This window comes from Equus przewalskii, chromosome 1, assembly GCF_037783145.1.
Source record: "Equus przewalskii isolate Varuska chromosome 1, EquPr2, whole genome shotgun sequence".
Classification (NCBI taxonomy): Eukaryota; Metazoa; Chordata; class Mammalia; order Perissodactyla; family Equidae; genus Equus; species Equus przewalskii.
Genome location: NC_091831.1, coordinates 60,081,889 through 60,095,851, shown reverse-complemented (window position 1 = coordinate 60,095,851; position 13,963 = coordinate 60,081,889). Strand labels below are relative to the sequence as shown.

The following is a 13,963-nucleotide window of genomic DNA, read 5'->3' as shown; positions in this document are numbered from 1 at the left end:
ACTGTCACAGACGAGGCCCGGAATACAGGGCTCGATCTGCATGCTTCTCTTCCCCACCTTCATCCACGAGAGCTTGGAGAGGGCGGGGCTCAGAGGAGGGGCCTGATTTACGGCGGGGAGGACCAGGAGCAACTTAGAAATCCTTTTGGTGCTTTGCAAATACATCTGCAATCTATATTTGTATATATGCCAATAACTACATCTCCGTCACAAAGCAGAGATCAAACTCGATGTCCTGCTTTTCCCATTTAACCCATTAGGGACCTTTGCCCATGATATTAAAACTATTTGAAGATATGACTTTAATAGTTACCTAGTATTCCACAATACGGAAGAACTCTAATGAGTTTGGCCATTCCCTATTTTTGGACCTTTATATTGCTTCCAATTCTTGATAGCCTCAACTCTAGCCCTAGAACCTGCTAACCCTGATCTTGGGCAAGTCATCTGGCGGATGGAGAAAAGAACCCATCTCACAAGGATCGCTTATCATAAGCTGTAGAAACGCCTTCTAACCAGTGAAAGCCCCACGCGAATGTCCAGTGCAGCCCCCTGGGCCACCCTTAGCCAGGGCAGGCTCTGGCTGTCCGGCTAGAAGGGATCCTATGGAAGGGAACTACCTCGAGGAGGGTGGGAGGCCGTTCGGGGTGGTGTCCTGCCCTTCATTGTTTCTCACGGCCACCTGCAAGGTCAAATTTGGAGGCTCAGGAGTCTTTCCAAAGGAAGTGTGAGGAGGGATGTGACTTGCCGAGGAGCTGCTCCCAGCATGCAGGATGAAGGGGAAAGTGGGTGGAGACAAGGATGGAGGTCCCTGGGTACCAGTCTACTCGCTGGCTTGTGGGAACCTGTGGTTTTGGGAACAGAGGAGCCATGGTGGCAGGCAGAGGGCTTGAGATCGGAATTGGTCAGTGGAAGCATCTTGTATAAGCCTGTGAGATAGGTACTGTTATTAATGCCCATTTTGCAGATGAAGAAACTGAGTCTCAGAGAGGTTCAATAGCTTGACCAAGGATATACAACTGGATTCTGCTTCCTATCTACCATCTGACACAAAGCAGGCTGCCATCAGGGCCCAGTGACTGTGCTCCTCATATGGCCCCCAGACGCTCAGAGGAGGAGGGCTACCTGCACAGGGTAAGTTCAGGAGGGCTTCCTGGAGGAATGGGACTTCAGCTAGGCCCCCTAGATGGGTAGGAATGATCTGATGGCTCAACCCTGGCTGCACATTAGAATCATTTGGTAGGTCCCCAGGCCTCACCCCTAGAGATTCTGATTTTGTTGTTCTGGGAGGGGGCCAGGGCATCAGTATATTTTAAAAGGTTCCCAGGTAATGCAAATATGCAGCCAGATGTGTGCTACCAGGCTAAGCAGACAGAAGTAGGACATGTCCCTCAGGTGGGGACAGGATGTACAAGAGGCCAGGACCGGAAGAAGCCTGTGAGCAGCCAGGACTGGGCCCTCATCTCAGGGTGGGGCAGCGGGAGGCCTGCAGGCCAGTTCAAGGGCGGGAGCGGGAAGCTCCAGAGTTCCGCTGCAGGAGGGCTTCCATTTTAGTGTTTCACCCAACAACATATCAGTCACCAAGCCAGGCCTGGGTACCAGGTCAGTGAGGAGCCCTGCAGCCTGCTGGGGCCCTGTGTCCACGGGAACCTCTGCGGGGGCACCCTCACCCTGTAGGGAAATGTGGTGTTTGCACTGGACGAGCAGCATCTGTTTAGGCCTCGGGAGGTAGCGGCCAGGCAGGCCCGGCCTTCTGGAACAGTGCATCCATTGTCACCACATCCTGACAACCTAGATTCCCAGGGCACGCGGCAAAGAGAGCATTGCTGAGACAGGCCCAAGTGCTGCCAGCTGCTCCTCCTGGACGTAGGCCCTCCTCAGCAGCGTCCTCCACCCTCTCCCTGTGCCCTGGGTGCCACCTCCTTCTGGCACCTTGTTTTCCCTCAGGATTTTGCCTTTTGGGGACGGGGACTGGATATTCACTGCCCTCAGGTGAATAACAGGGGCCTGAGAACAAATTTGAAAGAAAAAACTGAACAGCACACAAACCCATACAGCTGCCAAGACCAGCCTCCCCCACTGCCCCCCAGGCCGGTGTCCTGGCCGGTGTCACACCTTGGCGGGTGCTCCGAGAGAGGGTGGGTTTGACGAAGAACAGATAAGCAAACAAACACAAAACAACAACAAAAAAACTTTTAAAAGTTTTTAGGGCCCAGCCCAGTGGCACAGTGGTTAAGTGCGCATGTTCCTCTTCGGCGGCCCAGGGTTCACAGGTTCGGATCCCAGGCAAGGACCTATGCATCACTTGTCAAGCCATGCTATGGCAGGCATGCCATGTATGAAGTAGAGGAAGATGGGCACAGATATTAGCTAAGGGCCCCTCTTCCTCAGCAAAAAGAGGAGGATTGGCAGCAGGTGTTAGCTCAGGGCTAATCTTCCTCAAAAAATTTTTTTTTCTTAAATTTATTTTTGAGCGCAATAGATGAGGGAGAGGAGAAAATCAGGAGCATTTCTATGTTCCCATCAACATCCACATGCTTTTTACATTGTGTTGTGTAATCCTCCCAACACCCTCTGAGGTGGGAATTATTAGGCACCCACCCTGTTTATAGAGGGACAACTACACGGGGTGGGGGCGGGGGGCCTGGATCACGCGGTCGTGCACACTGTGGTGTCACCCCAGGCCTGGTTGACTCCAAGGTCAGCCTCACGTTCTGCTGCCTCTCCTGGTGGTGTTCCCACGGTGAGGGAATAAATACGACAGAGAACCTGAAGTCCTCATAAACAAGTCACTGCGCCCATGGATGGGAGGGAGCCGGCGTGTCGGGGAGAGGACGGAAGAGTGAGGACACTTGGATGTTGCCTGGCTCTGCCTCTGAACTGGCATCAGGACCGCTCCTTGAGCCTCAGCTTCCTCATCTGTAAGATGAAGGGACTGAATAGATTGCCCGGTTCAGTGATTATGTGCAAGAGTGTAAAGGTATGATCTAGAAATCGGTTGCTGTTAGGTTCAGGATTTTCTTGCTCTCTCTCTCTGTCTCTAACATTCCACACTCGCTCTAATTAACCAAGGGCTCACACATTTGCAAAGCAAAAGTGTGCTTTAAAATGAACTCCCGAGAAGGAGCACGAGCAGCGGCAGCCATCTTTCTGAGGCTCCAACAGCTAAGAGTTCTGTTTGTGACATTTGGAAGTGCGTGAGGTGCAGGCAGGGGGTGCTTAGGGTTTTTGGAGGCTGTAGCCAGACTTTGCAGTGTGGCACGTCCTACAGTTGGGGACACAGGCTGGAAGAGGCCAGCACCATCACCTTCTGCCTGGACACACGGCCACGTGACAGCCGAGGATGCCGGGACAGATGTTGGCCTCAGGCCATGATTTCATCTGGGCCTTACAACAGGCCTCATCATCTTATGGATGAGGAAACCAGTCACATGACCATCTGGGACAAGTCCTCTCAAGAGCCCCCTTTACAGATGGTGAGGCTGAGGGGCAGGCAACAAAGGGCACATGGCTGAGCGAGTGGCCGAACTGGGACTTGAACCCAGGCCCTGGCACCAGGGGCCGTGCTCTGAGTTGCTACCCGATGAGTCTTTGTGCTGCTTCTCTTGAAGGCTGGGCAGCCTTGAAGGCTCTCCCTCTGGGACTGGTTGGTCTCTAGAGAAATGCTGGGCTGACCTGCGGGTCAGGCTCCTGGTCCCAGCTCCCATCCCTTCCTGATTCCCGCCATGCAGTGAGAGGGTGGGTGGTTTCCTTCCAGATTTCCCTGGAACATTTGCTTCCCTGGCCCTGTGGGGGAGAAGACCTCTCCCTGCATCCTGTCCTCTCAATCACGTTTAGGGTCAATGACAGACACCACCAGAGTCTGCACGCTGGGCAGGGCAGCTTTCCCTCCATCCTACCCCAGGCCTCCTCCCCGGACCCGTGCCAGGCAGCTGGCCCCCGCTGCCTCCTCCAACACTTACCTTGTGAGCCCAGGGCCTGGCAGCACCTAGCTGTTCAACCTGAAGTATATCTGCCCAAAGAAGCTCCAAACCAGCCAGGAGGGGCCCACATCAGCCAAGGCAGGGCCCCGGGGCCAGGGCTGAGAGCTGCTGTTCACTTGCACACCAGCTGAAGTCCTGCCCCGCAGCAGTGAGCAGGTGCTGGAGCAAGGCTGGGCTCCTCCCCTGCTCTCCCCTGCCACCTGACCCCCTGCAGGCTGCGGACTCCACCTGACTGGGTCTCTTGGTTGGCTCCTTGTCTGTTCCCTCTGCCCACATGCTGGGCTCCAGAGTCTGCCTGGCTCAGGACTCAGGTGGCCACGTTGAATCTGAGATTCTCAGACTCACAGGATCCTGGAATCATCAAGTCCCAGCAACGTCGGAGCTCCTCTGATCTGCTCCTTCCCTGGAGCGACACCATCCTCGACCCACGGAGATGTGAAGGCCCACACAGCTGAGTTTACTGAGCCCCTGTTAGATAGATGCAAGGCTCTCTGCTTGTCAGGGCATGGAGTTGGGGGTGGGGTGGTGGGAAAGAGGAAACAGAGAGAAACGAGATCCAGCCTGCCTTAGGAACCCTACAGACCAATTGAGAAGACAGTCTCGCACACCAGAACACAAGTCTGAGTGTGGTTCTTGCTCGTGCAGGAAGGTGCTCTTCCAAGGTTGCAAACTCATTATGAAAGGTTGACAGGGCCTGTGTGACGATGGGGGAGGGGGAGACGGGACTGTGACATTTTGGCAGGGACATGCCTTGTGCAAAGGAGGCTGCTGCTACTCAGGTCTTGTGTGTATTGTGACTGAGAGTCAGGAAGAGGCTCAGGAGGAAGGCTGCAGAAATAGCCGGGGCCAACCTGGCAAAGTTTGTCCTTTCCATATTTTTCCTGACTTTTAAGACCCAGGTCAAATGCCACCTTCTTTGGGCACTGTGCAGTACAGAGTTAGCACAGCAGGCCCGAGACTGCTGACCTTTGAAAGGCCTGCTTGCAAGCCTGGCCCTTGGCTGGAGTCCGGGAACTTGGATTTCGGGAGGGTTCCCACGATTCCCTGCGAAGGGGCGCCACTGTGCCTAAATCATCTGCGCACACAGTATGGCTTATGCTGAACACCTGCCTTCCTTTGGGGAGTCTGGAATGTTGGTGTGTGCTAAGCAGAGGGTACCTATGTGACGGGCCCCCAATAAACACCCAATAAACACTTGGTTCCCTAATGAGCTTCCCTAGTGGAAAACGTTTCACATGTGTTGTCCCAAGTCCTTGTTGGAGGAATTAAGTGTGTCCTGCGTGACTCCGCTGGGTGAGGACTCTTGGAAGCTTGTGCTTGGTTTCCTCCAGCCTGTTCCCTGTGCTGATTTTGCTGGACATTCTTTCACTGTAATAGATCTTAGCTGTGAGTGTGACTGTGTGTGGACCTCTGCGAGTCCTCCTAGCAAATCATCAAACCTGGGGTTGGTCTTGGGGACCCGTGACACGGGAACCTCCTCTGGTCAGTAAGCATGATAGTTCATCTCTTCTTTCTTAGGATCTTACAGAAGAGAGAGGTCCTTTGGATACAGGATGAAGAGTATTTGTAAATTTGGGGGTGTTGGGAGCTCTTAGCCTGGGCTCCTGGGGACTATGACACTATTAACTGGGCTAAGCCAGGAGGACGAACAGGTTTGGAGGGGCAACAATGACGCCTATGGCTTCACTCACTGAGGGCTTCTTTATTTATCCCAGGCCCTGTGTGGTGGGCTACACCCACCTGGGTCATCTTGTTCACTCCTCACAGTCTAAAGGGCATGGGGAGCTCTGAGAGCCATTGGTGGCTCCAGAGAGTGACACAGGATGTGGAGGAGGGCCTCCAGCCGCCAGGGCCTGTGTGCTCAGGCAACAGATCCTAAAACCCATGGATCCCTAGCAGTCCCTCAAACATAGGCTGGGGCAGAGGCTGCTGGATGACCCTATGTCCACTCTCCCCTTCTATAGTGACAGAACCTCCCATTTCTAACTGGGGACCTGGCTGCCCAGACAAAGATACTTCCCAGCTCCCAGGCAGCTCCATGTGGCCAAGTGACTCCCTGGTGAACAGCAGAATGTGAGCAGAAGTGACTGATGCCACTTTCTGTTTGTGGCCTTCAAGAAAAGAGGCTGTGCCATCCCTCTTCTCTGCCTCTTCCCACTAGCTGGAGCATGCACGTGGTGGCTCCATCTTGTCTGTGCAGCAGTCGGAAGGAAGGAGCCTGGGCCCACGCATCCCAAAGCCACTGTTCCAGTCCAGAACTGCCCGGGCCTGACTGTCGTGGAGAGAGATACAGATATTTATTTTGTTTAAGCCATTGTCATTTTTGGTCCCTGATACAAGAGCAAACTCTATATCCTCATTCTGAGAGTCTCGAACTTTTTTGCCATGACCACAGAAAGAAGATTTTACCTTGTGTTGTGTATATAACTGGAACAAGGCTTTGTGAAGCAACACTACCCCTTGCTATGTACGCTGCATTCTAATATTTTAATTCTATTTAGTTTCTTTAAAAATGCTGTTGTGTGCTCACTAAATTGCTGTGACCTGAAGTCTGGAAAACCACGTCTTGACTATTGCCCAGGCTGACCCTGTTCCCCTCACGCCTCACACCTTTCCCACTTCTCTGCCATCCCCACCCGCCTCGGCACTACCTCCCTCACACTGCCCTTCTTTCCCTCTTTCAAACAGTCATTCACTCAACAGATGTTTTTGGAGTGTCCACTCGGAGCCAGAAACTGCTCCAGCAGTCATCCTGGTAAAAGCAACAGGAGCTGAGAGAGGGGGAGACGAATCTGACTGCCAGTGATCAGAGGAGGCTTCCTGGTGGAGGTGGCTTTGCACTGGCCCTTGAAAGGCAGAGAGGAATGTGGAAGGGCAAAGCCCTGCAGGCCTGGCCCCAGCTTCGCTGCAGCCTCCGTCTAAGCCTCGCCCAGCCTCGCAGTCAGGGGGCTCTAGCCACACTGGTCTTCCTTCTGTGCCTGAAAAGAGCGTAAGTCTTTTCCACGTCAGGACCCCCGCATTCTGTTCCCTCTGTCTGGAAAGTTCTTCCACTGTCTCACTCTTCGTCACCCAGCTTCTACCCACTGCTGAATCCCCAGCAGTGACTGCCTGGGCTGGTGCCCTGTCACCGGGAACATGCGTACCACCACACCCGTTTCCACTTGTTTTGATCATATCCATCCTTTAAGGCCCAGTTTGAGTGCCACTTCCTCCATGAAGCCTTCCCTGATCCCACAACCAGCAGAGTTTTGCTCCTTTTTAGGCCTTTGTTTCCCCCACTCTTAGTAGACTCTCACCTGATTTTATGCTATTTGTAGTGTATGTTGGTTCAGTAGAAAGAACCTTCCAACAATTAGTCCGTCACACAGATGAGGTGATGAGCTCTCCGTAACTGGAGTTTTAGAGCAGAGGCCTGTTTGGGGGATGTTGCAGAAAGCTGAGGACTTATTGAGGATTGTCTATCAGTCTCCTGGGCTGCTGTAACAAATTACCGCAAACCGGGTAGCTTAAACAACAGAAACGTATTCTCTCACAGTTCTGGAGACCAAAAGTGCAAATCTGAAGTGTCAGCGGGGTCAGTTCCTTCCGGAAGCTCCGAGGGAGAAGCTGCCAGGGCCTCTCCCGGCTGCGGGCGGCGGCAGGCGCTCCTCAGCTCGCAGACACGGCACTCCACCCTCTGTCCCATTTTCACGTGGTAATGTCCTCTGTGTCTCTGTGTCCTTTCCTCTTCCGATAAGGACACCAGTCATTGGATTTCGGGCTCACCCTAAATCTAGGATGATTTCTTCTCAAGATCCTTAACCCACTACCTCCGCAAAGACCCTATTTCCAAATAAGGCCACATCCTGAGATTCCGGGTAGATGCAAAGGTTTGGGAGACACTAGTCAACACACTACATGGATCCCGCGTAGGAGAAACTGAACGCAAACCGTATGGCTTCAGTAGACGCTCCACAGGTAAGCGGAGAGCACTGGCCTCAGCCCCAGTCGTCATCAGACCTGGTTTTCAACAGAAGCCAGAGATCTGGACTTTCATGTAAAACATCCAGAATTTTAAATGTTGGCAACATATTCAGAACGTTTTTAAGCATCATGATCCATACGTCTATACATTTACAGACAGTCCGTCTCTGAGTCAGGTTTGGCTGGTGGAGCAGGAATCTGGGCCTGTGGTGGAAACTCAAACTTGTCTGCTGTGGGCTCAGAAAAGAACGCGGCCTGAGCACTTCTGCCAAGAGCCACCAGATGGCACGCCAGTCATCGCATTAGGCAGGCCTCTTCCAGCCTGGCCTAGGAGATGTCCAGGGGCTGAACTCCCACAATGGGGCTTTTTAAGTCGGAGGGGAGGGGAAAGTGGGAGAATCAGATGAAGCCAATGGCCAGAGTCCATTGCATCTTTTTTTTTTTTTTTTTAAAGATTTTATTTTTTCCTTTTTCTCCCCAAAGCCCCCCGGCACATAGTTGTGTATTCTTCGTTGTGGGCTCTTCTAGTTGTAGCATGTGGGACGCTGCCTCAGCGTGGTCTGATGAGCAGTGCCATGTCCGCACCCAGGATTCGAACCAACGAAACACTGGGCCGCCTGCAGCGGAGCGCGCGAACTTAACCACTCGGCCACGGGGCCAGCCCCAAGAGTCCATTGCATCTTAAACTTACTCTTCTATCATTATCTCAATCTTCGTTGCCTACTGTCTCTTGTTTGCTGGTGATACCCGCTCCCTTGACAGACAAAATGAGTTCAAAGACAGCAAAGACATACTACAGGAAAAAGAAAGGAATAGCCAGTAGTACCTGTTCAACAGCTTTTGTTTACTCTAAATAAATCAATTAACTTAAAAGAATTGGCACATGCACACAGCAAAAAGTTCAAACCGCGCAAAATATTCCTGCTCCCACTGCCAACCCTGCCATCTCTGTTAATGCTAATTACCTCATCACCTCAAGAGCTCGGAATTCAGGGACTGGGATGATTTTTTGTTGTTGCACATAAATAATACAATTTTCTTGCAAGGAAAATTCTGCCTTGTTTGCACAGTGGAATTAATTACATCAGTACAGATGGCTACTGCTTCTATATAAATGTGACCCTGATAATCCTTATAAAAATCACAGGATAAATGCATAATAGTTATGGGGAAGGGGCATTTCTAGAATTTAATTACGTCTAATCACAGTTTGACTTTTAGATGCAATGCTTAATGATGTATTTCCAATATTTAATGCAAATTTATTTTTACTTTTTGTAATAGAAATGTTTGAACATTCACAAAAATGGAGGGAATGGTATAATGAACATCCACTCTTCAGCAGTTAGCAACTCATGGCCGCTCTTGTCCCCCACGAGATGTACTTTTTGTTTGTTTGTTTCCTAGAGTATTTCAAAGCAAATCTCAGGCATTGTGTTGTTTCATCTAAAAATACTTTAGTAGTACACATCCTTTTGCTTTGTTCCTTTGTTGTTGTTCTTTGTCTCACAAGAGAACTCATGGCCAACTGGCTCAAGACCCATCACCATCCAACTCAGGCCAATGAGAGCTCCTCTGGACTCCATCTTGGCCTCGATTGTTTCAGGGGTGGGAGCCCACACCTTTTTCATCATTCCTATCAGCATGTTCACTTTTCTGTTTTCCACTCTTTTTTTGTGTGTGTGAGGAAGATTGGCCCTGAGCTAACATCTGTTGCCAACCTTTCCTCTTTTTCTCCTCCCCAAAGCCCCAGTGCATAGCTGTGTATCCTAGTTGCAAGTCATTCTAGTTCTTCCAGGTGGGACACCACCACAGCATGGCTTGATGAGTGGAACGTAGGTCTGTGCCCAGGATCTGAACTGGTGAACCCCGGCTGCCGAAGCAGAGAGGGTGAACTGAACCACTTGGCCACGAAGCAGGCCCCATCCACGCATTTTTTTAAAAATCAGATACTGCAGGTAAAACTCAATAGTGTATTCAAATAATTGCCCCAAATTCAAACAAAGATAGCCATTGCCAAAGTCCTTGTCTTGGCCAAAACTCAGCATCCCTGTGCCTTCACAGCTCAAAGAGTTTGTGGGTCAACTGAGGTCTGAAATGGCTGAATTTTGTGTAAAGAAAAGGTAGTCTAAGAGTGTCAATGTCAAATGTACAAGGGTCAAAGGTCATAGAGCTTCACCTGCCTCAGTTTGTCCTTACCTTCCCTGGATATTGGTAATGGCTCTGTGTGGAAGATTATATCTTTCAGAGATGGTTGCAATGACATCTCCCAATCTACATGCTATTGTGTGGCCTTGACACTGGTCCCGTTGAGAGATGAAGTCTATGTCCTCTCTTCTTGAATCTGATGGGCCTGTGGCTTGCTTATAACAGATAGAATGCAACAAAAGTAACACTGAAGACTTTCAACACTGGCCATAAAACGTGATGCAGCTTCTGCCTGGTTAGCTAGAACACTCGGGCTTGAAGCCCTGAGCTGCCAGGTAAGTAGGTTCATGGTCCTGAGGCCACCATGCTGTTAGGAAGCTCAAATTATCCCGCATGAGATCGCATGGAGAGGCCCTGAGATTCCATGAAGAGAAAGATGCTTGCCATCCCCTGGCTGCCCCAGTCGCATGCTTTTCCAACACCAGCCTCTCTCTGACCACAACCTCAGGAGATTCTGAGCCAGAACCACCCAACTGAGCTGTCCTTGGTTTCTTGGCCTGCAGAAATCACGAGAGATAATAAAATGTTGTTGCTTTAGGCCACTAAGTTTTGGGGTGAATTGTTACTTAGCAATAGATAACCATCTTGTTGGTTTTGTGACAATTAACATAGCGTATTGTTTTCGTTACTGTTGTTGTGTTGTTGCCATTGTTATTTATTGCTGTAATTTCAGTTTGCCTCTGCTGGAGAATCTCCACAGGAGCTGGCAGCCTGACTGTCTCCCTCCCTCCACCAGACCCGACCTCTGACTGTGCTGGGAACCTCTTAGTGCCCGTCAGGAGCTTCGCACTGTTTCATGCTTACTTCTTGTTGACAGCTGGAGCCTCGCATCTGCTAGGGGTATCTGCTTCCTTGGCAGAGCACCCCCTGCTTCCCCAAGGCTGGGTGGTAAGAACCTCCAGTCCTGAGTGAAGTGAATAGCTTTCCATGGGTTCTGATTTCAGTAACCCCCAACATTCTGCTGCTCATGCCAGAAGGTCCACCATTACTAGCTGACTCTGGGATGTGTCACTGCCTCTTCTTGTGAGACGTGAACAGAGAGCGTTTCTGACCCCATTTCACCCTCCCTACTGTGAGGGAATGAGTTAGCTCTTTTCTTGAATGGAGCCAGCAAAGGGGGGCTGCAAGGCATTCCCCTGGACAGACCTGCTGATATTTGCAGACCCCTCAGCCCCACATCAAGGCTACCCTGCACCCTGTCCTCAGGGAGCAGGAGGGGACCCATCACACACTCTTTATGAACCAATGCCCACCCCCCCCCGCCCAGAAAACTCTCTACCCCCTTTAACACCAAAAACCGGCACTTAATTTTCTTCTATGGGCACTGGGAATTAGTAGCTGACCATGTTTCTGTTTTTGCTTTGGTTGCTAGAAAACATATGGTCAAAGATAAGGATATAGCTCCTGCTGGTAGAAAAACAAAGAAAAAAAATCAGTTACAGTTCTGTCGCCCAGAGATAAGGAGACTGGATTTTGTGGTCTGGCCTCCCAGACCATGCAAATGTGAAAGCGGGACTTTATAGCCCACGCAGTTTATATGTAACATAAATATCTTGTCACGGCACTGTGTACCCTTCTCGAGGACAGCCACTCTTCATTTCTTGGGGGCCATAGTCATTTCAAGAAGCTCATGAGACTTCTAGTCCCTTCCTAGAAGACTGCCCTTAGGCATATACATATGAATTTGTCATGAGGTTCTATAAATAAATAAACTATGTATAAGTAAATTAGGGTCTATGGCTGTAATTTCGATTTTTATGACTGCATAATATTCAGTTGTGTGGCTATATTGTAATTTATTTAACCAATCTCCTATCGTTGGACATTTAGGCAGCTTCTAATGGGCCACTGTTTTAAATTATACTGAAAGTCTCTGTAGCAGAATCATTATGAGCATCTTGTCCAGTCTTAATTTATGCTGCTTGCATCTTATGTATCCTTGTGGCTATTTTATTTCTTCTCTGGAACAAGGCAGGGCATGTTTAAATACATACACTGTTATAAAAATGAGAAATACACAGGTCGGGAGCGCCTCCCACCGCAGCTGTGGGGTGCAGCCCAAGGGCTCCTGGCTCAGCCTCACTCAAGGCCTAGTGGAGCGGAGGGGCTGGGCGTGGGTTACAGCCAGCAAGGTGTCAAGGACACCTGTGATGCAGGCTGCAGTGGGGCACATGGCCGTGGCTGCCTAGCCCGAGGAGCAGTGATTTATGTTGTGGAGGAGGGGCTATGTGTTCCTTCCTGGGGCCAGGGCTGGGCAGAGACGGGGACGGGCCAATGGGGCTGGAGGGTAGAAACAGCCGGCTTCCAAGGGCCCTGGTACACTGGCCAGCAAATCTTCATGTCCATAAAGTGAGCCTTCAGCAGCAGGCAGCGTCCTGTCCCAGTGCCACCCACAGTGGCCGGAGGCTGCCCACGGAGGCGGGCAGGGCCAAACACAAATAGCCAGCAGGAAAGGGGCCTTTGGGGCCAGCAGAGGGCAGCCGCTGGACTGGAGGGAGGGTGCCAGTGCTGTGTGGCCAGGGAGGGGGCCGGCAGGTGCTGTTCCCAGGTTGCCCCAATCCTGCTGCACTGGGGGTGGGGTGGGGGCTGTGTGCCAGCGGTTGGGAGCTTTGGTCTCCAGAGCACTTCCTTTTTTGTTGTTGTTCTTTCATCAGTTTTTTAAGAAAGGTTTTTCTCTTTATTAATTTTGGTAATTGCAAAGTGACATGGGCTCATTTACCTGGTGAATCCATACAAAGATGGCAAAAGGGCATAGTGAACCCTTTCTCCCCCATTTCCACATCAGCCCTGGGCCCTTCCACACCTCCTTATGTCTCTACAAGCACATACAGACATCTATGCAGCTAAAGTCTCACTATTGTTTGTTAAAAAAACAAAAACAAAAAACCCTACACCAGGCCTTATCACTGTGGTTTTTAGCGTGGAATATTTGGAAATACACTAAGAATTTTTGTGGTTCTTTTTTCTGACAGTGAGAGGGTGTGATTGGTGGGGTGTGAAGGGACAAAGGATGGTAAACGTCCTGCTGCGTGTGGGCAGTTTTGCACATTGAATTGTCTTGCCTGCGGTTCCCAGGGTGTCCCAACTCTGCAACGTGCTGTCTAAATTGAGCAGTGTGTATGCAGCGCTCCAGGTGTGGAGCTGTGCCTAATCCATTCTTTTTAACAGACTCATGGCACGCAGCAGCACAAACCTACCAACGTTTAGTCAACCATTTCTCTTATAGGGAAACGGCTCTTCAAATACCTAGGATTTTTTCACTATTTCAAACAATATGGCCAAACGACTCCTTTTTATATCCTTTTGGTGGGTGCTCTTATTCCTCTAGGAAACTTGTCAAGGTTGAGGCTGATGGGCTAACGTGTGTATTTCCTATTTTAGAAGAAAATGTCAGACTATTTTCCAAAAGAGTGATGCAACTCGCTCAAGAGGAAGTGCAGCTCACTGTTCCCAGACGTCCTCAGTGCCACCGGCAATTATTCTTTGTTTTAAATTCTTGTCTATTTGTGGGTGAAAGATAGTACCTCATTGTTGCTTTAATTTGCATTTTTCTGAACTATGATGAGGCCGAGCACCTTTTCAAATTTTTATTGGCCACTGGCTTTCCTCTTCTCAATTCCTGCTTCATAGATACCTCTGGGGGGGGCTGTCCCTTGTGGAGCCGGGGGAGACCATGGCAGTAAAGTGCCCCTCCTGTCTCATCATACCAAAGGTATATGGTGTCAACATGACGTTACCATCAATGCTAACCTTGCTGAATAATCTTTGAGCGAAGGCCCCGCATTTCCACGTTGCACGGGGGCTGCCTC

General features: G+C 50.5%; 1 long non-coding RNA gene across 1 annotated transcript; it reads left to right on the top strand.

The window, feature by feature from the left end:
• Nucleotides 1-4,533: 4,533 nt before the first annotated feature.
• On the top strand, nucleotides 4,534-11,881 carry LOC139074498 (uncharacterized). The gene is made up of 2 exons (XR_011524139.1): nucleotides 4,534-10,429; nucleotides 10,828-11,881. It is a non-coding gene; the product is annotated as an uncharacterized lncRNA (long non-coding RNA).
• The last annotated feature ends 2,082 nt before the right edge of the window (nucleotides 11,882-13,963 follow it).